This window comes from Chiloscyllium punctatum, chromosome 36, assembly GCF_047496795.1.
Source record: "Chiloscyllium punctatum isolate Juve2018m chromosome 36, sChiPun1.3, whole genome shotgun sequence".
NCBI classification, from domain to species: domain Eukaryota; kingdom Metazoa; phylum Chordata; class Chondrichthyes; order Orectolobiformes; family Hemiscylliidae; genus Chiloscyllium; species Chiloscyllium punctatum.
The window spans coordinates 15,472,316-15,497,695 of record NC_092774.1 but is presented as its reverse complement, the minus strand read 5'-3'; the positions used below and the strand labels follow the sequence as shown (position 1 = coordinate 15,497,695).

The 25,380-nt window shown below is 44.8% G+C and overlaps 1 long non-coding RNA gene across 1 annotated transcript; it reads left to right on the top strand.

Annotated features, from left to right (window-relative positions):
- The first annotated feature begins 13,938 nt into the window (after positions 1-13,938).
- Positions 13,939-21,595, top strand: LOC140460796 (uncharacterized). The gene is made up of 2 exons (XR_011954328.1): positions 13,939-14,207; positions 20,198-21,595. It is a non-coding gene; the product is annotated as an uncharacterized lncRNA (long non-coding RNA).
- Positions 21,596-25,380: the final 3,785 nt, after the last annotated feature.

Below are 25,380 nucleotides of genomic sequence, written 5' to 3'. Positions count from 1 at the left end.
CTCCATCACCAGGTTCTTGCCCGTTTTCCCTCTATACTCCAAACACCCTGTCCACTCTCTCTCACGCCACCCTCTGTACCCCTGTCGTTTCATTCCTCAGGCCCTGTCCAGTCCGTCTCCCCACCTTCTCCACCCATCTATTCTCTCTCACCCCACCCTCTGTCCCATGTCCATTCTTCCAGCCCCCACCATCCATTCTCTCTCTCTCTCCCCTCCCCCCACCATCTGCCACCCCCCCCCCCCCCCCATTCTCTCTCTCTCTCCCCTCCCCCCACCATCTGCCACCCCCCACCCCATTCTCTCTCCCCTGAAATACACCAGGCTCGGAGTCAGAATTGGGGTTCAATGACAGAGTTTATTGCACAAGGAAATACCGGGGCTCCGGGGAGAGAAAGACACCAACAGCACAGTGTTAGCTCCGAGACTTCTCTCGACCTGGAGCACACGTCAAGAAACTTTTATACATCTGATGATACAATCGGTCCGGGATGAGATTATTGTCTTTGTAACATGATTTGTTTATGGTAATCCTTGCAGAATCGTTGATAGTTGATACAATCATTGTCAGTTCCAACACAACCTTTGTTAATTTCCACACAATCGTTGTCAGTTTCAGTGCAGACATTGTCCATTTCAATGTCTGCATGGAAATCCATTGTTGTTGTAATGGGCGCTAATTGCTCTCCCTGAGAAGGAGGATTCCTGCAGCCCTGGCTATTAGCATTTGGTATTGAGTCTGTATCATGCTGTTGGCACTTCTATAAGAGGTGTTGGCTGGACCCAGACACTTCGGCGGGCAGTGTTCATTACTCATGAATATTCTCTCCCCCACCCGCCTTAAACTAATCACCTGGGTTGTGAGTCCATTGTGCTAACATTCTGGTGGCCCCAGGCAGTGTCTGTATCTGCTCTGCTGTTTCTCTCCATATTGTGATCCAGCGGCCATCTTGTGTGTCAAGTTGGCCAACGGATGGCTCAGTGGCCATCTTGTGTGTCTGTGTGCCCAGTATCACCCTGCCCTGTGCCATCTCCCACTTTTCCGCCACGGCCACTCTCTCTCCCCCGCCCAATTTCTCTATCAACCCCACTCATTCTCTCTCTCTCTCTGTACCCCCTAGTCTCTCTCTACCCCCCACACTCTGCCCCCCGACCATTTTCTCTCTCTGTCCCCCATCCAGTCTGTCTCTTTTCTCCCCAGCCCCCACCACACCCGTCCTTTCTCGAGCCTTGAACCATCTTTGACCTCTGTATCAAACCCTTCAAAGGACAGAGAGAGAGAGAGAGAGAGAGAGAGATAATGGATGGTGATGACTCTACCTGGGATTCGGGAGGGGTGAGAAATGGCTGATCTTCAAAATTGAGAATACCTAAAATAATATCTTCAGAAACATCATTAAAGCCAGAAAGCGCTTTTAAGTTTTTTTTTAAAAAGAGCTGCTGAAATCTATCTGATTCTTTCACTGAAATAAACGCAGTCAGGCCACCGCTCAGGACAGGCTGGAAGGGGTGAATGGGCGAAAGTGAGCACTGCAGATGCAGGAGATTAGAGTCAAGATTAGAGTGGTGCTGGAAAAGCACAGCCGGTCAGGCAGTATTCGAGACTTTTGTCTGAAACGTCAATGTTCCTGCTCCTTGGATGCTGCCTGACCTGCTGTCATTTCCAACACCACTCTGATCTTGAATGTAAGGGGTGAATGGCCTAGTCCTAGTCTTGTGAAGTTGGTTCCAACTATCTAGAAATAGCATCACAGAGCACAGAAACATACCCTTCGGTCTATGCCGACCAGATATCCTAAATTAATCTCGTGACCCATTTGCCAGTATTTGGCCCCTATCCCTCTGAATCTGTCCTATTTACATCCCCATCCAGATGCATTTTAACTATTATCATTGTACTAGCCTCCACCACTCCCTCTGGCTGACACGCACCAGCGTCTGTGCAAAAAGGTTGCCCCTCAGAAACCTTTCCCCTCTCACCCTAAACCCATGCCCTCCAGTTTTGGACTCGGGGAAAAGCTGGGGAAAAGCCAGACAGAATGCAAAAGTAATACAATGTCGAATCACAGGGAAAAACAAATTGTGGCTCTACCCCTTTTTTTCCTATTGGCATTTGGACTCTTAACATCTGACAGAAACACCAGCATTGAAAAGTGTGGTGCTGGAAAAACACAGCAGGCCAGGCAGCATCCGAGGAGCAGGAGAATCGACGTTTCGCGCATAAGCCCTTCTTCAGGAATTTTATGCCAGAATTTTCAACTCTGGTCTCCAGCATCTGCAGTCCTCACTTTCTCCAAGAAACACCAGCATCCCCAGTGAGCATACTGCGCATGTTTTCCGGTGTCATCAACGCAGTGCACATGCCCACCGGTGTCAGCAAAACTCTGGGCATGCTCATTGCTTTCCGCAAAAAAAAAGGCGCGCGACCTTCCTTTGATGGCCCAATAGGGAACATTGGAGGACCAGAACGAGACTGGTCCTCCTGCCAATCAGAGCCACCCCATTGTCTGAATGCGGAAGTTGGACCATGAGTTTCTGAAGCTGCTCCTCTTGCTCCTCTCTTTCTGAATCAACATTGAGCTTCACTCAGACCGCAAATTCCTTCCTCTGTCTCAGATCTGTGAGTACGGCACTGTCTTTTCTCGCCCCCTTTGCCATTTCTACTTTTTTCCGGAGTTCAATTGTTGACTTACAGCAACTGAAAGGAAAGGGATTGAACCCAGGGAGGGGACGGACTATGGAAAAGTGATCGAGGTCTGTGTCTCAATTGGCAAAATAGACAGGCAGGAGGCTGGAAGGACACAGCAAATCAGGCAGCATCAAGAGGTGTAGCCCTTCTTCAGAACTGGGGCTGGGGGCTGGGGGCTGGGGGCTGGGGCTGGGGCTGGGGCTGGGGCTTGGGCTAGGGCTAAAGTGGGGATAGGTGAAGATAGGGAGAGGGTCCGGCCTGATTAATCATTGGGTGGAAGAAATCAGGTTGGTGGCAGGATGGAGTGATAGTGAGGGGCACGGGGCTGAGAAGGGAGTCGGGGGATGGAAAGGGAGGTTATTTGAAATTGGAGAACTCGATGTTGGGTCCTGCAGGCTGTAGGCTGCCCGGGTGGAAGATGGGGGTGGTGTTCCCCCAATTTGCAGTTTGGTTCGTTGTGGCAATAAAGGAAGGCGAAGATGTTCTTGTCAGAAAGGGAGTGGGAAGGGGAATTAAAATCGATGGTGACTGGGAGGTCTGGTCAGCCTTTCGGACCCAGCTGTGATGCTCGCCAAACCGTTCCCCAAGTTTACGCTCAGTCTCCCCGAAGTCGAGAAGACCACAATTTACAAACACGTGGCAAATGCAGTAAGTCAATGTGAAGTTATAGTCTTTGCTGTGGGAAAAAAAAGCAGAAAGACAGTGTTTTATTTAAATGGTGATACTTTGGGATGTGGAGAAAGTGAGAACTGCAGATGCTGGAGATCAGAGGCAAAGTGTGGTGCTAGAAAAAGGCAGTAGGTCAGGCAACATCTGAGGACCTTGAGAGTCGACATTTCGGTCCCGAGCACTTCATCAGGAATGATGTGTGGATGGACAAAGGGTCTGATTCTGTGCTGTATGACTCTAATCATCTTCGGGGAGAGCAGAAGGGTGATTGTGAAGGGTGGAGTTTAAGAGGAGCTTTCAAAGATGTTTTGCCCTTAATGGGAGCAGAAGAAGTTACAATGAAATCTTGCATTTGTGAGACAGCAACTGAGTGAGTGAGTAAATCCGAGGTTTTGGTGCAAAGTGGGAATTCGTTGCACTGTGAGGATGAAGCTCTACTTAATGAGTCATTTCTGCTGGTGAATGAAACCAGGCTGAAGATTAGGAAGAGTAAATTTAGGACAGGGATGAGGAGGAACTGCTTTTCCTGGAGTCGAGTGAATCTATGGAGTTCTCTGCCCCAGGAAGCAGTGGAGACAGCTTCATTAAGTATATTCAAGACACAGTTGGATGGGTTTTTGCATGGTAGGGGAATTAAAGGTAGTTGGGACAATGCAGGGAGGTGGATCTCAGATGATGAATAGATCAGCCATGATCTTAATGAATGGCGGAGCTGGTTGGATGGGCCAAATGGCCTTCTCCTGCTTCTATTACAATGTAACTGTAACCCTGCATTTCCCACGGCTAACCCACCTAACCTGCACATCCGTCATCATTATAGGTAATTTAGCATGGCCAATCCAAATCAAGGCCGGTGAGCAGTGAGGTGATGTGGGAAATGAACATCAGAGAAAGGGACAAGGAGAGTAAATGTACCAGCAATCAAAACTGGATTTAAAGATCACAAAAACTGAAGCGGTGAGTCTGAATGTGTGCTGCATTGTAACAAAATTGAATGAATTAACTGCACACATTGAAGTGAATAATTATGGTCTGAGACTCCTTACAGAGACATGGCTTTAGGATGGCACGGATTAGATTCTGTATATTGAGGGTGTTGTCTAATGGGAAGCTTGGTAAAGGTAGAGGGTTGGCACTGCTAACCTGCAACCCATTTGAAAAGATGAAAGCCTTAACAATCCAGGTTTGTTCAATGGATCATTTCAGTGACAGGACACTGTCATGTTTTTCTATAAATTCTGTGTCTTATTATCTTATTCTCCACAACCATTTGATAAAGGAACAGCGCTCCAAAAGCTAGTGCTTCTCAATAAACCTCTTGAACTTTCACGTGGTGTTGTGATTTTTAACTTTGTCCAGGTTAGGGGGGGAATTGCTATGCTAAATTACCCATAGTGCCCAGGGACGTGCAGGTTAGGTGTGATAGTCAGGGAGTAGAGCAACAGGTGAAGGGGAATGGATGTGGGTGGGTTACCCTTCGGAGGGTCAGTGTGGACTTGTCGGGCCGAGTGGCCTGCTTCCACACTGTGGGGATTCTGTGAAGGGAAGGAATTCCTGCAAACTGTGCAGGGCGGTGCAGGCTAGCCAGGCGGCTGGCCGCGCCCCACCCCTTCCTCTCTCCCCTTTTCCCATTCCCTACCCCACCCCTGACCCATTGAAGGTGTCACAACGCGGAAGTGGCCCTGTCAGTTTGCACGAGACTCCGTCCCTCTGGGCAATTCTTCGTCCTGGGAGTGTGTGAGGGGAATCTGTTCACTTGTGCCAACTGGAGTGAATCCAAGGAGGCAGCAGAATCTGCAAACTCAGGTATGTGTCTTAATTACCCGGGAGAGGAGGGACAGAAGGATGGGGTGGAGCTGTTTTCCCCATCGCGCCAGAGTCTGAGACTTTTATAAAATCATGAGGAGTATGGATAGGGTAAATAGACAAGGTCTTTCCATTGGGATGGGAGAGTCCCAAACTAGAGGGTCATAGGTTCAGGGTGAGGGCAGTGGGGGGATGGAAAAGAGACCTCAGGGGCAACTTTATCATGAAGAGGGTGGTACTTTTATGGAATGAGCTGCCAGAGGAAGTGGTGGGGGCTGGTACAATTCCTGCAGTTAAAAGGCATCTGGATAGGTGTATGAATACAAAGGGTTCAGATGGAGAGGGGCCAATTGATGGTAAATGCGACTGGCGTCATAGAGATGTACAGCACAGAAACAGACCCTTCGGTCCAACTCGTCCTTGCTGACAAGAGAGCCAACCCAATTTAGTCCCAGCTGCCAGCTCCCGGCCCATATAGGGGCCAAGTGATGGCAAACGTGACTAGATTAATTTAGGATATCTGGGCAGGTTGGACCAAAGGGTCTGTTTCCGTGCTGTGTGACTCTAATTGTCTTCAGTGAAAGCAGAAGTGTGGTTGTGAAGGCTGGACTTTCAGAGCATGTTTTGCCCTGACTGGAAGCAGAAGAGTTTGACTGAAGTGTGTCGGTGTTAATGACTTGATGTCTCATTTTGCTCCCACCTTCTCGGGGTCATTAACCATTTTGTGTCTGGTCCTTCCTCAAGAAGCTGCATTGCAGGTTCACCCTGAATTGACACACTATCTTTTTGCTTCCCAAAATCAGACCTGCTCACTCTCAGCAGGATCCCAGTGTTGTGAAAGATATTAACTTTCAGGTGGAGGTATCCAAAATTCAGAGAGATGTCAGTCTTGATGTTTTTGCTTTTCTGCCCCTGTAAGATCCTGAATCAGCACCTTCAGGGGAATTAGTTAGAGCGGAGTGAGAACAGAGGGGAAGGGAGAGTGGGATGGTGCTTTCAATTTTGTGGAACAAAAAAAGAATATTCTGCAGAAAGTAGAATTGCCTGTTTTGAATTTCTACCCTGCACTGATAGTGATGACTTTTGTAATCTCTTTTTGCAGAGTATTTGAAAATCTGAAGTCAGAAGATTCAAAATCAACAAATGAAGGGCTTATGCCCGAAACATTGACTCTCCTGTTCCTCGGATGCTGCCTGACCTGCTGTGATTTTTCCAATGCCACACATTTCGACACTGACTCTCCAGTGTCTGCAGTCCTCACTTTGAGTCAATGTCTGACAGTCACTCAGTGCATTCGGACCACAACAATTTTCAACTATGATTCTGTGAGAAGGAGCAAAGCTTTTTGGTTCCTGTTTGGGTACATTTTCAGCGTCAGTGGGACTGAATGAGAGACCCTACTGTTGCAGCGCACTGAGTGTGGAGCATGTAACCGCTATACAGCCTGGAAAGAGGAATTGACGTCAGGGAGGGATTGTATGCATGTTTGTGTGTAACTGAAGCGTTGGCCATGGAGAAACCTGAGGAATCCCACCTTTTGGAGAAACGATGGAAGTGTGATGACTGCGGGAAAAGCTTCTGTTTCCCATCTACCCTGGACTCTCATCGGCGCAGCCACATCGGGGAGAGGCCCTTCAGCTGCCCCGAGTGCGGGAAGGCCTTCAGCAATTCCTCCACCCTGCTGACCCACCAACGTGTCCACACAGGGGAGAGGCCCTTCAGCTGCCCAGAGTGCGGGAAGTGCTTTACCCAGGTCTCCACCCTGCTGACCCACCGGCGGGTCAACACGGGGGAGAGGCCGCTCACCTGCTGTCAGTGCAAGAAGGCTTACACCTGCTCCTCCGGCCTGCGGAGGCACCAGCGAGTTCACCTGGAGGGGAATTGAAACTGTGATGGCCAAGTTGCATCCTTTACCCGGTCTGGCCTACACATGACTCCAGGTCTACAGCAGTGTGGTTGACTCTACACTGCCCCACCCCTCCTCACTCGGCAAATGAGAGGGGAGAAACTTACTTGGAGACAGAGTATGGATTGAAATTGCTGAGTGAGGAGGCAACACATCCTCCTGGTTACAGCTGTACCAAGGATCCAATTACAAAGGGACGACTGGGTGCTAACCAATAGTAAAGAACGTGGGGGTGGGGGGTGGAGTGTATGTACTTTGACCTTGAGCTGTTTAAAAAGCAGCTACTTTTTCTCTGCCTTTTTGCAGGAGGGGATCTGAAGCTGTAACAAAGTTGGGTCGCAATAAAGGTTACCTGAATTTACCCCCTGGCTCAGACTCTCATTGAAAGCTTTGAGCTCCAAGAGGTTTTGTTTTAAAGCTGATCAGTTCTTTCGGCCTCCTGCACTAAGCTTCCAATGTTGTCTGTCAGATGGAGCAGTGAATGAGGAGCCAGTATCATTCGAAATTGTAAGTTTTTCAGGATTGTAGAGTGCATCATTTCATCGTCATTGTAAAGTTTCCTGGCAGCATCGGGAGGTGTGGGCTGTGTTCAATGGAAACTATGTGGAGGAGCTGGTGGTGGACTGGCCTGGATGAAGTTAAAAATCGCACAACACCAGGTTATAGTCCAACAGGTTTATTTGGAAGCACTAGCTTTCGGAGCACTGCTCCTTCACCGGGTAGCTGTGGAGCCCGATCAAAAGACACAGAATTGATAGCAAAAGCTCACAGTGTCATGCAACTGAAAGGATATATTGAACAAACCTCGATTGCTGTTAAGTCTTCCATCTTTGAGAATGGATTGCAGGTTTTGGTTCATTTAATATGTAAATCCCAGAACATCTTTTAAGTTACGTTCTTGAGATGACTTAAGGTTTTATTTTAAAAAAGGCTTACAGCTCAGACAATGCATTAAAGGTGTGAGGTTCGAGCCTGTCAAACCCCAATCTTGGATCAGACTGGTTCCAGTTCCAAAGTAGGAATTTATAAAATATTACACGGATTGACTGCCTGCAGTTTCTGCACTTTTTGAGCAAAGTAGAATGTATCTGCAAATAATTCAGCCAATTCAAATTCACTTCTTAGAGTTATTTGTGTGTGTGCATGTGAGTTTGTGTGCATGCTTGGTAAAGAGTATAAGCCTGTGAGAGTGTTGGGGGGTGTATGTGTGTGTGTGTATGTATGAGAGAGGTATGAATAAAAGCAAGGGGTTGCATTTTGCTGAAACAAGGAAGGGTGGACCTATACAGGTAGTGGTAGGGCCTTGAGTCTTGTTGGAGAACAGAGACATGGGAGGATTCAGGTGCATAGCTGCATCACTGGGAGACAGGGTGGTCAAGAAGGTGTTTAGCACACTTGCCTTCACTGTTCACGCCATTGAGTATAGGAGTTGGGACATCATGTTGAGCTTGTACAGGATGTTGGTGAGGCCACTTGTAGAGTACTGAGTACAGTTCTGGTGGCCCTGTAATAGGAAGAATACTATTAGAGAGGGTTTAATAAAGATTTACCAGGACATTGCCAGCACTGGAGGGGTTGAGTTAGAAGGAGAGACTGGGACACTTTTCATTGAAGTGCAGGAGGTTGAGTGGTGATGTCATTGAGATTGATAAAATCATGAAGAGTGGAGGTAAGGTGAATAGCAAAGGGCTCTTCCTTAGTGTAGAAGTGCTCAAAACGAGGAGGTATATTTTTAAAAGTGAGGGGAGAGAGATTTAAAAGGAGCCTGAGGGACAACATTTTGGTACAGGGTGGTTTGCATATGGAATTAACCTGCTGAGGAAGTGGTAGATGCGGGGACAGTTACAACATTGAAACGACATTTGGATGGGTACATGAATAGAAAGGTTTAGAGGGATATGGGCCAAATGTAAGTAAGTGGGACTAGTTTAGTTTGGGAATCCTGGTCGGCATGGACGAGTTGAACCGAAGGGTCTGTTTCTGTGCTGTCTACCTCTCTGAACCAGAAGTGATCTTATTGAAACCAGTAGAATTCTGAAAGGGGCTTGACAGGATAGATGCTGATAAAATGCTTCTTTGTGGTGGGAGTCATAGAATCCCAACAATGTGGAAGCAGGCCATTCGGCCCATTTATTCCACACTGGCCCTCTGAAGAGCATCCCACCCATTCCTAACCCCTTTCTCCGTATTTCCCATGGCCAATCTATCTAACTTGCACATCCCAGGACACTATGGGTAAGTTAGCACTGCCAATCCACCCTAACCTACAAGACTGGAGCTTGGCTAACATGGTTCCACTGTTTAAGAAGGGTGGTAGTCCAGTAAGCCTGATGTCATTGGTGGGCAAGTTGTTGGAGGGAGTCCTGAGGGACAGGATGTACATGTATTTGGAAAGGCAAGGACTGATTAGGGATAGTCAACATGGGTTTGTGTGTCTCTCAAACTTGATTGAGTTTTTCTGAACAAGTAACAAAGAGGATAGATGAGGGCAGAGCTGTAGATGTGATGTATATGGACTTCAATAAGGCATTCAACAAGGTTCCCTATGGGAGACTGTTTAGCAAGGTTAGATCTCATGGAATACAGGGAGAACTAGCCATTTGGATACAGAACTGGCTCAAAGGTAGAAGACAGAAGGTGGTGGTGGAGGGTTGTTTTTCAGACTGGAGGCCTGTGACCAGTGGAGTGTCACAAGGATCGGTGCTGGGCCCTCTACTTTTTGTCATTTACATAAATGATTTGGATGCGAGCATAAGAGGTACAGTTAGTAAGTTTGCAGATGACACCAAAATTGGAGGTGTAGTGGACAGTGAAGAGGGTTACCTCAGATTACAACAGGATCTGGACCAGATTGGCCAATGGGCTGAGAAGTGGCAGATGGAGTTTAATTCAGATAAATACGAGGTACTGCATTTTGGGAAAGCAAACCTTAGCAGGACTGTTACACATAATGATAAGTTCCTAGACAGTATTGCTGAACAAAGAGACCTAGGAGTGCAGGTTCATAGCTCCTTAAAAGTGGAGTCGCAGGTCGATAGGATAGTGAAGGCAGCGTTTGGTATGCTTTCCTTTATTGGTCAGAGTATTGAGTACAGGAGTTGGGAGGTCATGTTGCGGCCGAACAGGACATTGGTTGGCCACTGTTGGAATATTGCATGCAATTCTGGTCTCCTTCCTATCGGAAAGATGTTGTGAAACTTGAAAGGGTTCAGAAAAGATTTACAAGGATGTTGCCAGGGTTGGAGGATCTAAGCTACAGGGAGAGGCTGAACAGGCTGGGGCTGTTTTCCCTGGAGCGTTGGAGGCTGAGGGGTGACCTTATAGAGGTTTACAAAATTATGAGGGGCATGGATAGGATAAATAAACTAAGTCTTCCCTGGGGTCGGGGAGTCCAGAACTAGAGGACATAGGTTTAGGGTGAGAGGGGAAAGATATAAAAGAGACCTAAGGGGCAACTTTTTCATGCAGAGGGTGGTACGTGTATGGAATGAGCTGCCAGAGGATGTGGTGGAGGCTGGTACAATTGCAACATTTTAACAAGCATTTGATGGGTATATGAATAGGAAGGGTTTGGAGGGATATGGGCCGGGTGCTGGCAGGTGGGACTAGATTGGATTGGGATATCTGGTCGGCATGGACGGGTTGGACCAAAGGGTCTGTTTTCTATGCTGTACATCTCTATGACTCTAAAAGCAAGTTGTAGACAAGTAAAAAGGCCCACCAGGCAAGGAGGTGGTTAACAACCTTAGGGCATCCCTCTTAAACCATGCATCTTGTTTGTTTACAAATTAAACATGCTTCAGCTCTTTTCCTATCTGTTTTCTGGAAATCTGGGTGACACCAGGTTTGTAATACAGTATTAACCATTCCCTCCTTGCCCACGTGTGTACAATACTGCACATAATCAATTGAAAAAGGCAGCAGCAAAGAAGGAACACAAAGTAGTCCATCAGGGGTCACCCACATTTCGGTTTGAGTATCGAGGGAGTACCCTGTTTGAGACCATAGTTTGTGCTGCTCAGCAGGGGGCGCACCCTGTGATTTCAGTCCCATACCCAGGCCTGGCATTTCTATCCCCATATTGTCTCTGTCGGGGTTTTGCTGGGGACCCAATAGGACCAGAGGTTTGGGGTGTCAGGCTGCCTGCTTGGCAGCAGCATCCATCTGCTCATTCCTTTGGAGACTGTATCCATTGCCTCAGCATGAGCTGAACATCTTGATAGCTGCCAGATTGATTGGACAAAACAGCATTACTGTTCGTCTGCCCCATGGGGGTTAAAAATCCTCTCCATTCCCACAAGTCTCTGTAATCATGGGTCACACCAAAAGCACAGTGAGAGTTGAAGAGCTCAACCCCCGGGAGGGGTCTCTCAGTTCCGAGATCGGTCAAATGAACACTAGGATTATGGTCTGCTTCAGCAAGGTTTCACACTTTAATTTGTAATGGCCGGGCAAAGATTTGTCCAGCATCACAGATATTAAAAGATTCTGTGTTCCTTGAAGAAACTGTGTGATTAACGTGGAATAAAATATCAATTTTCATATGTTTCTTAAGAGACCATACAGCCTTAATTACAGAATACTCCAATAAAATGTAATAAAATTACATAATGGAAACAGGTTAACCCAATGATATTTCCTGGGAAATAATGTTGTTTCACACGTATTATCTCCTCATACCTGTGCTTCAAGGTTAGCTAGGATGGTCAGTAATGTCCTATCTAGCTTAATTAGATCCATACAATGAAGAAGGCATTGTTTGCTTAATCTGTAATTCAGTTAGCTCAGGAATGCAGAAATGCAGCTTTGAGCCATTTTAAACACAATGTTAATTTGCATCCTGAAGCCATGTTGTTCTACTACTTTATATTGAGATGCCATTTTGTGGTGAATAAAAACTCCTGACAAGAGGCTAAATCTAGGTATTAGATCCTCATCTGGTGTGGACCTGCTCCGTCACTCAAAGCAAAACTCAATTTACAATTTAAGGCCATATGTGCTATTCTGCTGAATTAATCCAGTTGATTTTTTTCTGTTTAAAAATGTGAAAACCTCGTGAACAGTTCTTCCAGTTAATCACTGGATATTCAAATTTCTCTTCAAAATTAAAGATCATAACAAAACTGGGTGTCATTGTGGGATTTTGAATCTGGAGGGTGTGCTTGTGAAGTTTGAATGAACAATATTTCAAAGTGAATGTTATCGTGTTCATTATTAAGACTTTCTGGAGATGAAAAATTTGCCCTTGTGTGTTTTGCAACACTTAACCAAGGTCAGTTCTATAGAATATGCAGACAGGTTGATGTGAGAGTTGAGAGCTGGGGCAAACATCAGAAATAATGGAGGCAGGAGCACAGCAATTAGAGTTAGAAAGTTAGCCAAAAATATAAAAACAGGAAGGAAAGTTTCATCACTTTGTTAACTTTTTTAAGAAAAGCTAAGTGTTGGTTCTGTAAAAAATGAGTCTGGGGATTCAATAACGGAGGATAAAGAGATGGCAGATGAATTAAAAAGAGCTTGAATCTGTCTTCACTAGAAAGGATACAAGTAACAGCCTGGAACTAGCTGGAAATCAGGAATTAGATTAGATTAGATTACTTACAGCGTGGAAACAGGCCCTTTGGCCCAACAAGTCCACACCGCCCCGCCGAAGCGTAACCCACCCATACATCCTTACCAAACACTACGGGCAATTTAGCATGGCCAATTCACCTGACCTACACATCTTTGGACTGTGGGAGGAAACCGGAACACCCGGAAAAAACCCACGCAGACACTGGGAGAACGTGCAAACTCCACACGGTCAGTCGCCTGAGGCGGGAATTGAACCCAGGTCTCTGGCGCTGTGAGGCAGCAGTGCTAATCACTGTGCCACCGTGCCGAATTGAAAGGGAAGGGGGAACTGAAGACAATTACAATTACCAGGGAAGTAGTACAGAGTAAACTGTTGGAACTACAAGCTCACAAGTCCCAGGGGTCCAAAGGATTTCATTCTAGATCCTTAAAGAAAAACTAACTGGTGATATAGTTAATGCATTGGTTTTAATTTTCCAAACGTCATTAGTTTCAGGGAAGGTTTCTGTAGATTGGAAAACTCGTTTCTTCAAAATGGGAGACCGAGAACAGGACACTGCAGACCATTTACCTTAACATATGCCATTGGGAAAATGTTCAAAGCTATGATTAAAGATGTGATGACAGGGCACTTGTACAAGTTCAAGGTAATCAGGCAGCGTGAATGTGTTTTTGTCAATGGGAAATAATGTTGTAATAATGTTTTGAAGAACTGCCTCTCCCACCTGTGACTGAGCTGATAAATCTCATGGACCGACAGGGAATGGAATCCGTTAGCACAGTCCCCGCATTTCTACGACTTCTCTGTCGTTCTGGTGTCCTTTTGGTTCCCTGTTTCTGATGAACAATTGAAACTGTGATCACACTCAGGAAATGTGTGCAGTTACTCTCTGCTGCGAATACTATAATGTTACTTCAGTCTGTGTAACTGGTTACAGCTCCATCCCATAGACAGCTCACTGGGGCACACTCTCTCTCAACAAGGACAAAAGACATACAAAAGTTGAGTAACCAGACAAAACGCAGAAGCAATAAAATGTCGAACCACAGGGGAAAAAAAATTGTGGCTCTACCCCTTTTTTCCCTGTTGGCAGTTGGACACTTCAAATCTGTCAATAACAGCAGCAGGATCAAAGAGCATACTGCGCATGCTCGCCGGTGTCAGCAAAAACTGGTGCGCATGCTAATCGCTATCGGCAAATAAGACGCGAGACCTTCTTTTGATTGACCAATAGGGAGCATAGGAGGACCGGAAGGACGTTGGTCCTCCTGCCAATCAGAGTCACCCCATTGTCTGAATGCGGAAGTTGGACCATGAGGTTCTGAAGCTGCTGCTGCTCGTGTCTGAATGAACATTGAGCTTCATCCCAGACTGCAAATTCCTCCCTCTGTCCATTATCTGGGAGTACGGCACTCTCTTCTCTTGCCACCTTTTCCATTTATTTTTTTCATTCTGGGATTCAGTTGTTGACTTGCAGCAGCTAAAAGGAAAGGGAGTGTGTCGGGATGGGGACAGACTCTGGAAACGTTGCTCCAGGTCTGTGTCTCAATTGGCAAGATACACAGGTAGGAGGCTGGAAAAACACAACAAGCCGGGCAGTATCAGGAGGTGGAGAAGTCAATGTTTCGGGTGTAACCCTTCTTCAGGATTGGGGATGGGTGTAGGGGGCGATGCAGATAAAGGGTGTGCTGGTTGGTGAGGTAGAGGGTTCGATCTAGGCAAAAGGGAGGACTGCAGATGCTGGAAACCAGAGTTTAGATCAGAGTGGTGCTGGAAAAGCACAGTAGGTCAGGCAGCATCCGAGGAGCAGGAAAATCGATGCTTCGGGCAAAAGCCCTTCATCAGGAATTTCCCCAGGGTAGGGGAGTCCAAAGCTAGAGGACATATGTTTGAGGTGAGAGGGGAATGATTTAAAAGAGACGTGAAGGACAACCTTTTCACATGGACAGTTGTACATGCGTGGAACGAGCTGCCAGAGGAATTGGTGGACGCTGGTACAATTATATTTATAATGCATCTGGCTGGCAGTTCACACAGGCAGTCAATCCAGTAATATTTTGTAAATTCCACTTTGGAAATAGAACCAGTCTGATTCAAGATTAGGATACAGACAGACTCTGACCTCACAGCTTTAATGCATTGTCTAAGCTGAGATGACACCTTTTGTTATAAAACCTGAAGTTATTTCAAGAAAGTGTCTGACAGGAAGTTCTGGGATTTACATATTAATGATACCTGCAACCCATTCTGAAATATGAAAGGCTTAACAATCCAGGTTTGTTCAATATATCATTTCAGTGGCAGGACACCGTAATGTTTTTCTATAAATTCTGTACCTTATGATCTTATTCTCCACAACTACCTGATGAAGGAGCAGTACTCCAAATGCTGGTCCTTCCAAATAAACCTGTTGGACAATAACCTGGGTGTGTGTGATTTTTTTTTAAACTTTGTCCACGTTAGGTTGGATTGATCATGCTAAAGTACTCACAGTGCTCAGGGAGGTGCAGGTTTGTGTGAATTGGCTGTGCTAAATTACACATAGTGTCCAGGGATGCGCAGCTTAGAATGGATTGGCCATGCTAAATTACCTATAGTTCCCAGGAATGTGCAGGTTAGGGTTAATTGGCCAGGTCAAACTATCCAGAGTGAAGATCTAGACCCCTCTTAAGGGCCCTTTGGGTTCGCAATTGGTCTAAAGAATCAATGAAATGCAGTCTGTACAAAGCAAGGTTATCAGTTTAATAAGACATCTTGACCCAATTCTGTCCAGCAACACAGTGATTAAAGCTTCTGTGTTCCATGGCGAAGTTGTGCAATTACATTTGAAAATGACACGTTATTTATTTAGGTTTTGTAAGAGACAGTACAGCCTTAATTACAAGAAAAGACCAATCAAATGTAATAAGGTGACATGATTTAGAGCAGGTTAATCCAATGATATTTCCTGGGGAAGGGGTCTTAATTACATAAATCATCATGCCATGGTAGCAGCTCAAGGTTAGTTCAAATGGTCAATTAATGTGTCAGTGTTCATTTTAAACAAACTCCATTGTCCTTTTATCTTTGGATTTTAGCTTAATTCTGCAAAACAGCAGGACAAGTTCACAGAGTTCAATCATTATTCTCAGCCATTTTGTTGTATTATTTTAAATTGAAAAGCCATTTTGTGGTTAGTAAAAACCTACATATACTTGTTGAGTCTGACAATACCCTAAATTCAAATTTTAGATCCTCACCTGAAGCATCAGAGTCTGAGGGGTGACCTGATAAACGTTTGTAAGAGGCATGGATATGGTGAATACCCAAGGTCTTTTCCCCAGGGTAAGGGAGTCCAAAGCTCGAGGCCATATGTTTGAGGTGAGAGGGGAATGATTTCAAAGGGACCTGAGGGGCAACTTCACACAGAGAGTGGTGCATGTATGGAACGAGCTGCCAGAGGGAGTAGTGACGGCTGGTACAATTACAACATTTAAAAAGCATCTGGATGGGGATATGAATAGGAAGGGTTCAGAGGGATATGGGGCACATGCAGACAAATGAGGCTAGATTAGTTTAGGATATCTGATCAGATGAATTGGACCAAAGGGAAAAACATGACAGAGCCCTGCCACTGAAATGATATATTGAACAAACCTGGATTGTTACCTCTTTCATCTTTTACAATGGGCTGCAGGTATTATTCATATGGAAATCTTGAGATTACTTAAGGTTTTATCACAAAAGGTAACCTCTGGGCAGTATAGTGGCTCATTGTTTCGCACTGCTGCCTCACAGCGTCAGGGAACCTGGGTTCGAGTCCCGTCTCGGACGAATGCCTGTGTGGAGTTTGCACATTCTCCCTGTGTCTGCAAGGGTTTCCTCCCCGTGCTCCGGTTTCCTCTCACAATCCAAAAATGTGCAAGTTAGGTGAATTGGCTATGCTATATTGCCCGTAGTGTGAGGTGCATTCATCAGGGGTAAATATGGGAAATGGATCTGGGTGGGTTACTCTTCGGAGAGTCGGTGTGGACTTGTTGGGCCAAAGGACTTGTTTCCATACTGGAGGGAATCTAATCTCGTCTCAGCTCAGACAATGTGTTAAAGGTGTGAGGTCAGAGTCTGTCAGTATCCCAATCTTGAATCACACTGGTTCCATTTCCAAAGTATGAATTTATAAAATACTACATGTTCTGACTGCTTGCAGATCGTGTGTTTTTGAGCAAAATAGAATGCATCTGAAAATATAATTCACCACTAAGGACTTGTGTGTTCTTTACATGTATGAGACAGCGAAAACGATTATTTCCGTGCTGTATATCTCTGTCTATTCGATAACAGATGCTTTATTTCTGTTGGTGTAAATATTGTTGTAAATCATAGTTGGGTAATAATAGTTAGATGTAAGGGAAAGAGAATTCCTCAAGTTGGGCACTATAAGAATTCTGGGAGACCCCTATTTCTGGTTTACTTCCTCGTTCACATTTAAACATGAGCAACAATTAATTTAATATTTGGTTTCATTTTTCTTGATTAATTCCCTGCTATGTCTACGCTCTGTGTCTGGTCAGTTGACAGGCTGGGAGATTGTGGGTTGGGGCTTGATTGACTGAATATTTTATTGTTCTGGAAGGTGTAAAGGGGGTGGGGGGCAGCGTTAAAGCTTCTGCAGAAATCCAGCATGTCTCTGTCAGGAGTCTCAGATCATAATTATTCTCTTCAATGTGTGCAGTCAATTCGCTCACTTTTGTTACAATGCAGCACACAATCAGACAACATTTTTCGTTTCAACTTTCGTGATCTTTAGAATCCAGTTTTGATCGCTGAAATATTTACTCTCCTTGTCCCTTTCTATCGTTCTCTGATGCTCATTTTCTAAATTACTCGCTGGCCTTGATTTGGATTGGCCATGTTAAATTGCCCATAGTGTCCAGGGATGTGCAGGTTAGGTGGGTTAGCCATGGGAAATGCAGGGTTATAGTTTCATAGTAATCAAAGCAGGAGGAGGCCATTTGGCCCATCCAGCCTGCTCCACCATTCATTAAGGTCATGGCTGATCTATCCATTGTTTCAGCTCCTCCTCCCTGCATTGTCCCAACTACCCTTCATTCCCCTACCATGCAAAAACCCATCCAACTGTGTCTTGAATATACTTAATGAAGCTGTCTCTACTGCTTCCTTAGGCAGAAAATTCTGTCGATTCACTACTCTCCAGGAAAAGTAGTTCCTCCTCATCTCTGTCCTAAATCTACTCTTTCCCCTAATCTTAAGGCCTAGTCTCATCCACCAGCAGAAATTACTGGACAAGGTAGGGTTTCATCCCCACAGTGCAATGAATTCCCACTTCCCAAGACGTACTCACTCACTCAGTTGCTGCCTCACAAATGAAAGCTTTCATTGTAACTTCTTCTGCTTCCTGTAAGGGCAAAACATCTTTGAAAGCTGCTTTGAATGCAAGGAGGAGGATCTCAGATGATGAATAGATGAGCCATGATCATATTGAATGACTGGCCAATCCAAATCGAGGCCAGTGAGCAATGTCGTGATGTGGAAGATGAGCATCAGAAAATGATAGAAAGGGACGAGGAGAGTAAATATTTCAGCGATCAAAACTGGATTCTAAAGAGCACAAAAGTTGAAACTAAAACGTTGTCTGATTGTGTGCTGCATTGTAACTAAAGTGAATGAATTGACTGCACACACTGAAGTGAATAATTATGATCTGAGACTCCTTAGAGAGACATGGTTTCAGGATGACAAGGATTGGATCCTGAATATCGAGGGGATAGTCAAATGGGAAGCTACGTAAAGGCAGAGAGTTGGCACTGCTAATCAAAGCACTGATCACAGGGTAGTCTGGTGTCAGCTCGGATTTCAGGTCCTGATTTCTCTGTCCTCTGATCTCCCTGTTCCCACAGAGTAAGATGTTGGTCTGTTCTCAGCTCTGCTGAATTTCTGCTGAAGCTTTGACCCCCACCTTTACACCTTCCGGAACAATAAAACATTCAGTCAATCAAGCCCCAACCCACAATCCCCCAGCCTGTCAACCGACCTGGCACAGACCGTAATCATAGCATGGAATCAAACAAGAAAAATGAAACAAAATTAAAAACATATCGGTGCTCAGGCTTAATATTTGTTCATTAGGAAGCAAACCAGAAATAGAGGTCTCCCAGGATTCTTATACTGCTCTACTTGACGAATTATCTCTCCCTTACATCTAACCATTTGCACCCAGCTATGATTTACAACAATATTTACACCAACAGAAGTGAAGCATCTGTTATCAAATAGACGTAGAGATATACAGCACCGATACAGACATTTTCTCTCCCTCACGCACGCATGCGCACACATGTCCAATAGGGGTTGAATGTGTATTTGCAGAATCGTGTTTGCAGATACATTTTATTGTGCATTTTTGCGCAAAATCTGCAAGCAGTCGGTACACGTAATATTTTGTAAATTCCACTCTGGAAGTGGAACCAGTTTGACTCAAGATTGGGTTACAGACAAACTCTGGCCTCCATCCTTTAATGCATTTTCTGAGCTGAGATGTCACTTTTTGTTATAAAACCTTAATTTATCTTGAGAAGATGGCTGACACCAAGTTCTGGGATTTACATATTATTGATACCTGAAACCTGTACTAAACGATGAAAGACTTAACAACCAGGCTTGTTCAACTTTGTCCAGGTGAGAATGGATTGACCGTGCTAAGTTACCCGTCGTGCCCAGGGAAGTAATGTCTTGATGGCGCCTTTCCCCCAACTTCCCATCTACGTTAACCATTTCATGCTAAAGTTGTTCCTCAAGAAGCTGCATTTCAGGCTCACCCTGAAGTGACGGTTTATTTTGTTTCCCAAAATCTGACCTGCTCACTCTCTCGGCAGTATCCAAATGCTGTGAAAGATATTAACTTTCAGATGGAGGTATTCAAAATTCAGAGTAGTGATATTTTTGCTTTTCTGTCCCTATAAGATCCCGAATCAACACCTTCAGGAGAATGAGTGAGAGCGGAGTGGTGCTTTCAATTTCATGGAATAACAAAAGAACATTCCGCTGAATCGCTTGTTCTGAATTTCTACCCTGCACTGACAGTGAGGACTTTTGTGATCTCTTTTTATCAGAGTACTTGAAGATCTGAAGACTGAAGTTTCAAAATCAACAGGCCTACGCCCAAAATGTTGACTCTTCTGCACCTCGGATGCTGCCTGACCTCCTGTGCTTTTCCAGCGCTACACTTTTCAGCACTGATTCTCCAATGTCTGTAGTGGTCACTGCCTGACGGTCACTCAATTCGTTGGGACTGTAACGATTTTCAGCTATGATTCTGTGATATTAACTTTCAGGCAGAGTTATCCAAAATGCTCTTCTGCTTCTGTACAATCCTGAATCAGAACATGCAGGAGGATTAGTTAGAGCGGATTGAGAACAGAGGGGGAGAGAGAGTGGGATGGTGCTTTCAATTTTGTGGAATAACAAAAGAAAAGCATATTCTGCAGAAAGTCGAATTGCTTGTTCAGAATTTCTACCCTGCACTGACAGTAATGACTTTTGTAATCTGTTTTTGCAGAATATTTGAAGATATGTCGGGGGAATCTTCAAAACCAACAGATGAAGGCCTTATACCGGAAACATTGACTGTCCAGTGTCTGCAGTCCTCACTTTGACATCAATGTCTGACAGTCACTCAATCCATCGGAACCGCAACAATTTTCAACTATGATTCTGTGAGTGAGAAGGAGCAAAGGTTTTTGGGTCCCATTTAAGTATATTTTCAGTATCAGTGGAACTGGATGAGAGACCCTACCATTGCAGTTTGTGTGTGTGTGTGTGTGTGGAGCGTGTAACAACTATACGGCCTGGAAAGAGGAATTCACGGCAGAGAGGGCCTGTACACACGTTTGTATGTCACTGAAGTTTTGGCCATGGAGAAACCAGAGGAATGCCACTCTTTGGAGAAACCATGGAAGTGTGCCAACTGTGGGAAAGGCTTTCGTGTCCCATCTGCCCTGGAGACTCATCAGCGTAGCCACACTGGGGGGGGGAAAGACCCTTCAGTTGCCCCAAGTGCAGAAAAGGCTTTACCCAGGCCTCTGCCCTGCTGACCCACCAGCAAGATCCACACGGGGGAGAGGCCTTTCAGCTGCCCTGAGTGCGGGAAGGCCTTCAACAATTCGTCCAACCTGTTGAGGCACCAGCGGGTCCACACGGGGGAGGGACCATTCCCCTGCCCCCAAGTGCGGCAAGACCTTCACCCACTCCCTCCACCTGCAAAGCCACCAGCAAGTTCATGAGCTATCGCAGGGGGATTGTAGGAGCGACGGCCGAGTACCAATATCGACTGGACTATCAACCAAGTTCCGGGGATCCGGGATTTGAATCCGGCTGTGGCAGATGGTGGAATTGGAATTTGGTCAGAAATCTGGAGTTCAGAATCTAACGGTGAAACCATTTTTTGGTGGGGGGGGGGTGAGAAAACCCCCATCTGATTCACTCACGTCCCTTTTTTTAGGGAAGGAAACTGCCATTTTGTGAATAGATTCACTCAGTCATCCCAGTCTGGCCTATGTGTGACTCCAGACCCACATCAGTGTGGTTGACTCTACACAGATGCCCCAACCCCCACCTCCTGGCAGATGGGCAGGGAGACACTTGGAGATAGGGTATGGGCTGAAATTGCTGAGTGAGGCAGTTGCGGGTTTTGGTACATTAATACTTAATCCCAGAGCTTTTTTTAATTCACATTCTCAAGGTGACATAAGGTCTTCAAAAATAGGTGACATCTGGGTTCAGATGTTGCATTAAAGGGGTGAACATTGAATCTGTATCCCAATCTTCAATCAGACCAGTTCTATTTCCAAAGTAGGAATTTATATAAAACATTACATGGATTGATTGTCTGCAGATTGCTCAAAAAGTGCACAAAGTTGAATATATATGCAAATACAATTCTGCCAATACAAATTCACCCCATTGAGTTGTGTCTGTGCACATGCATGCATGAGAGAGCATGTGTGTGCATGTGTTGGGTGTTTGCTTGGTACAATGAGTGTAATGGAGTATGAGCCTGTGTGTGTCAGAGAGAGTGTGTGTGTGTGTGGTTCGAGAGAACAGATGTGTATGAGCAAGGTATGAATCAAAGCGAGGGGTTGTATTCTGCTAAAACAGGGAAGGGCAGGACTTGCACAGAATGATAGGGCCCCGGCTCATGTTGTGCAATAGAGAGGGGTGTGTGTGTTTTTGTGTGTTTGTGTGTGGGGGGGGGGGGTTCAGTTACATCGTTCTTTGGAAGTTGCATCACTGGTAGACAGGGTGGTTAAGAAGGCATTTAGCACCATTGCCTTCATTGTTCACACCATTGAGTACAAGGGTTGGGACATCATGTTCAGGTTGTACAGGATCTCCACACGGGTGTGGGCGGGGCCGGGGGAGGTGTGGGCGGGGCCGGGGGTGGGCGGGGCCGGGGTTGGGGATGGGCGGGGCCGGGGAGCCTCACCGTCACCAAGTCACAGCCACCTCGCGCTACAACTGTTCATTCACAAAAAACAAACTCTCCTGTCTCACTCTGCAGCTGCGGGGGGAGAACACATAACACATTTAAAGGGCTGAGCTACAAGTAACGGGGCATTTTTATATTTAAAACGATACATTGAAATCTAAGGAGACTTGGACATAATTAATGGTATATGGTAATATTTACAAAGCATGACCATATTGGAAATAGTGCAGCCACTTTGAAAAAGGGGTTTGAGGTGACCTTGAGATAGTTAATTTTTAAGAAAATAAGCAAGTTATTACGATTTGAAATGATCGTGAAGGGGTAATGTAACCAGTAAATGGCAAAGGTAATTGCAAAATTCTTGAAAAGAAAACGATTCCAGATATATGCGGATGCAGGGAAATAATTCAACAAAAGAGCCATTATTAATTTTTTAGGACCAAACACTCTCCTTTTGAGAGATATAAATAGGAGCATCAATATTGAAGTAGAAATTCCTATTTTTGTTCTCCTCCCAAAGTCTCTGTCTTGTCAGAGTACAGTGCAAGCCAGTACCATTTGTTTTGCCATAGTAGACCTTGCAACTCAACCTCACCGAATATTCATATCTGTGTTCTTAGCAGTCAAATCCTGGCTCTGCCAGTGATGCTTACATTCCACGAACAAATAAAACAGATTATGGTGCTGCTATCACTGCATGTGCCAGAATTAAAAGGAAGAGAAAAATTCTGAACTCACACTACACACAGTTTGTGTACAATGCCATTATCTCTACTTATTCTGTACCAAATTAAGAGCAGCCACAGTTGACATTTCTTTGGCAATTCTACATGTTGACTTTCTATCATCACAATCTCTTTGACGTTCTTGTATGTGCCTAAATTAATCTTCAGATTGTTTCACAATTGAATAATGTTACTAGACTAAAAATTCACAACTTCACCAACTGCCAAAACATTTTTTTTAGGCTATTCGGGCAGTAGCAGTGACAAATGCAATATCAAAGAAATACAAAGTTATGAAGAGGGTTACATACACTTAACCAAATACAATGGCAGTACAGAGAATTTCAGAAAAAGTGCAATAAATATTCACTTTTTAACCCCTTATTCAACTCATTCAAGAATTTCAAATTGAATTTGTGGTAATTCAAGAGCAAATGGCAACATTTGTTTGTTAATAGACTCACCATAAATTGTGAAAGATCACTTTTATCAAAGTCACAATGTTGAATCCCAAACGGAGCAATTAAGTACAAAGTTACTTTCAACTATTTAATAAGACACTGCAAACTTTATTTCATATCCAAATTATTATAAGATCTTTACAAAGGAAATATATTAAACAAAATAGCTTTCCGGGGTATCAATATTGACAACAGTTGTGCAGCTATTATTTGGCAATTGACCAACTAATTGAAATAATTTCAGAATAAATGAGCTGCTTCATTATTATACATTGAGATATTTTAATACCAATCACATGAAAAGGAAATCTTTGCCTTAAAGAACCAAGTAAAGTTAAATAAAATAGAAAAGCATCTTACAGAATTCACTTCAAATCATCTCTGGTGAATCACAAGAAGATGATGCTCAATAAACCAAATGATGGACAATCACTGGTAATGATGGAAAAAACATTGTAAAGAATGTAGATATCTCAATTGTACCTTAAAACAATATCTACTCTGCCTTGGACAAGGACAACTGAAAGTTTTTTTTTGTCTGATTGAAATCTACAATAACCAAGCTTTAGAAAATCCATCACTGAGCCCAATCTGGAATAAAAGTTTTTTTCCCCCCAGGAAATCCTTTTCAGCTTTCAGCCTTCTCCAGTTACAATTAGCATGAAGGAAAGGTGAAGCTCAATGGGGAAAGGCTGAGTAATAGCATATCTAGGCTCTCACCCAAGTATTCTCCGAAGAAAAACATACATCTGGATGGGGACATGAATAGGAAGCATTCAGAGGGATATGGGCCAAATGCTAGCAAATGGGTCACTAGATTAATTTAGGATATCTGGTTGGCCTGGACTGAAGGGTTTGTTTCTGTGTGCTCATTACAGACGCCCTTCTTCTGGGATCCCCATACCAGCTGCTATTTTCATGCAATAATCTGACAATTGTTGACTTCCATCAACCTCTTCCATCCGGAGAAATTTCCTCTCTCTGCAAAGTGTGGTTCACGTTGGCAAGTTCAATCCTCCTCCGGTCCTCAGGAACACACTCTATAATGCACAACGTTCTCAATACCTGTTTAATGTTCAGTGTGGAAACTACTTTCAGTCCAACAGTTGGACAGAATTCCTCAGAAATGTTTTTGGCAAATGCACCGCTCCCACGAGAGCTCATGGGAAAGCTGAGTTTGCGGAGTCTGCTCCCTCCCTGGATTCACTCCAGTTGCTACAAGTGACCAATTTCCCCTCCTCCCATCTCTGTCTCCCTCCCAGGATGAAGAGTTGCCCAGAGGGAGGGAGATTCACTCTAACGGACAGGGCCATTTCCCTGCTGTGACATCAACATATCAAGAGGCGAGTCACAGTTTGCAAAACCCCTTCCCTTCAGAGAATCCTGACAGTGTGGAAGCAGGTCACTGGGCCCAAAGACTCCATACTGACCCTCTGAAGGTTAACCCACCCACACCCGTTCCCCTACACCTGTTGCTCTACATTTACCCTGACTAACCTGCACATCCCTGGGCACTTTGGGTAATTTAGCATAGCCAATTCCCCCTGAACCTGCAAATACAAATTCACCCCCATGGACGTGTGTGTGTGTGTTTGCATGAAAGAGAAAAAAAAATCTACATCAGTATATCTCTGCTGGGTGCTAATAGTTCGATGGAAGGGAGACAACATTCCCCACGTTGGGCACCATGAGAATCCTGGGAGAGCCCTAATTCTGGTTTACTTCGGAATGAACAAACATTCAGCAGAAGCACCTATTTATTTCTAATGTTGTTTCATTTTTCTTGTTTGATTCCCTGTTATGACTACACTCTGTGCCTGGATGGTTGACAGGCTGGGAGATTGTTGGTTGGGGCTTGATTACTGAATGTTTTATTGTTCCAGAAGGTGTAATAGGGAACAGGGAGAACAACAGAGGACAGAGAGATCAGGACCTGAAATCCGAGGTGACACCAGACTACCCTGTGATCAGTGCTTTGATAAGCACAGCCAACCCTCTGCCTTTACCTCGCTTCCTATCTGACTATCCCCTCGATATTCAGGATCCAATCCTTGCCATCCTGAAGCCA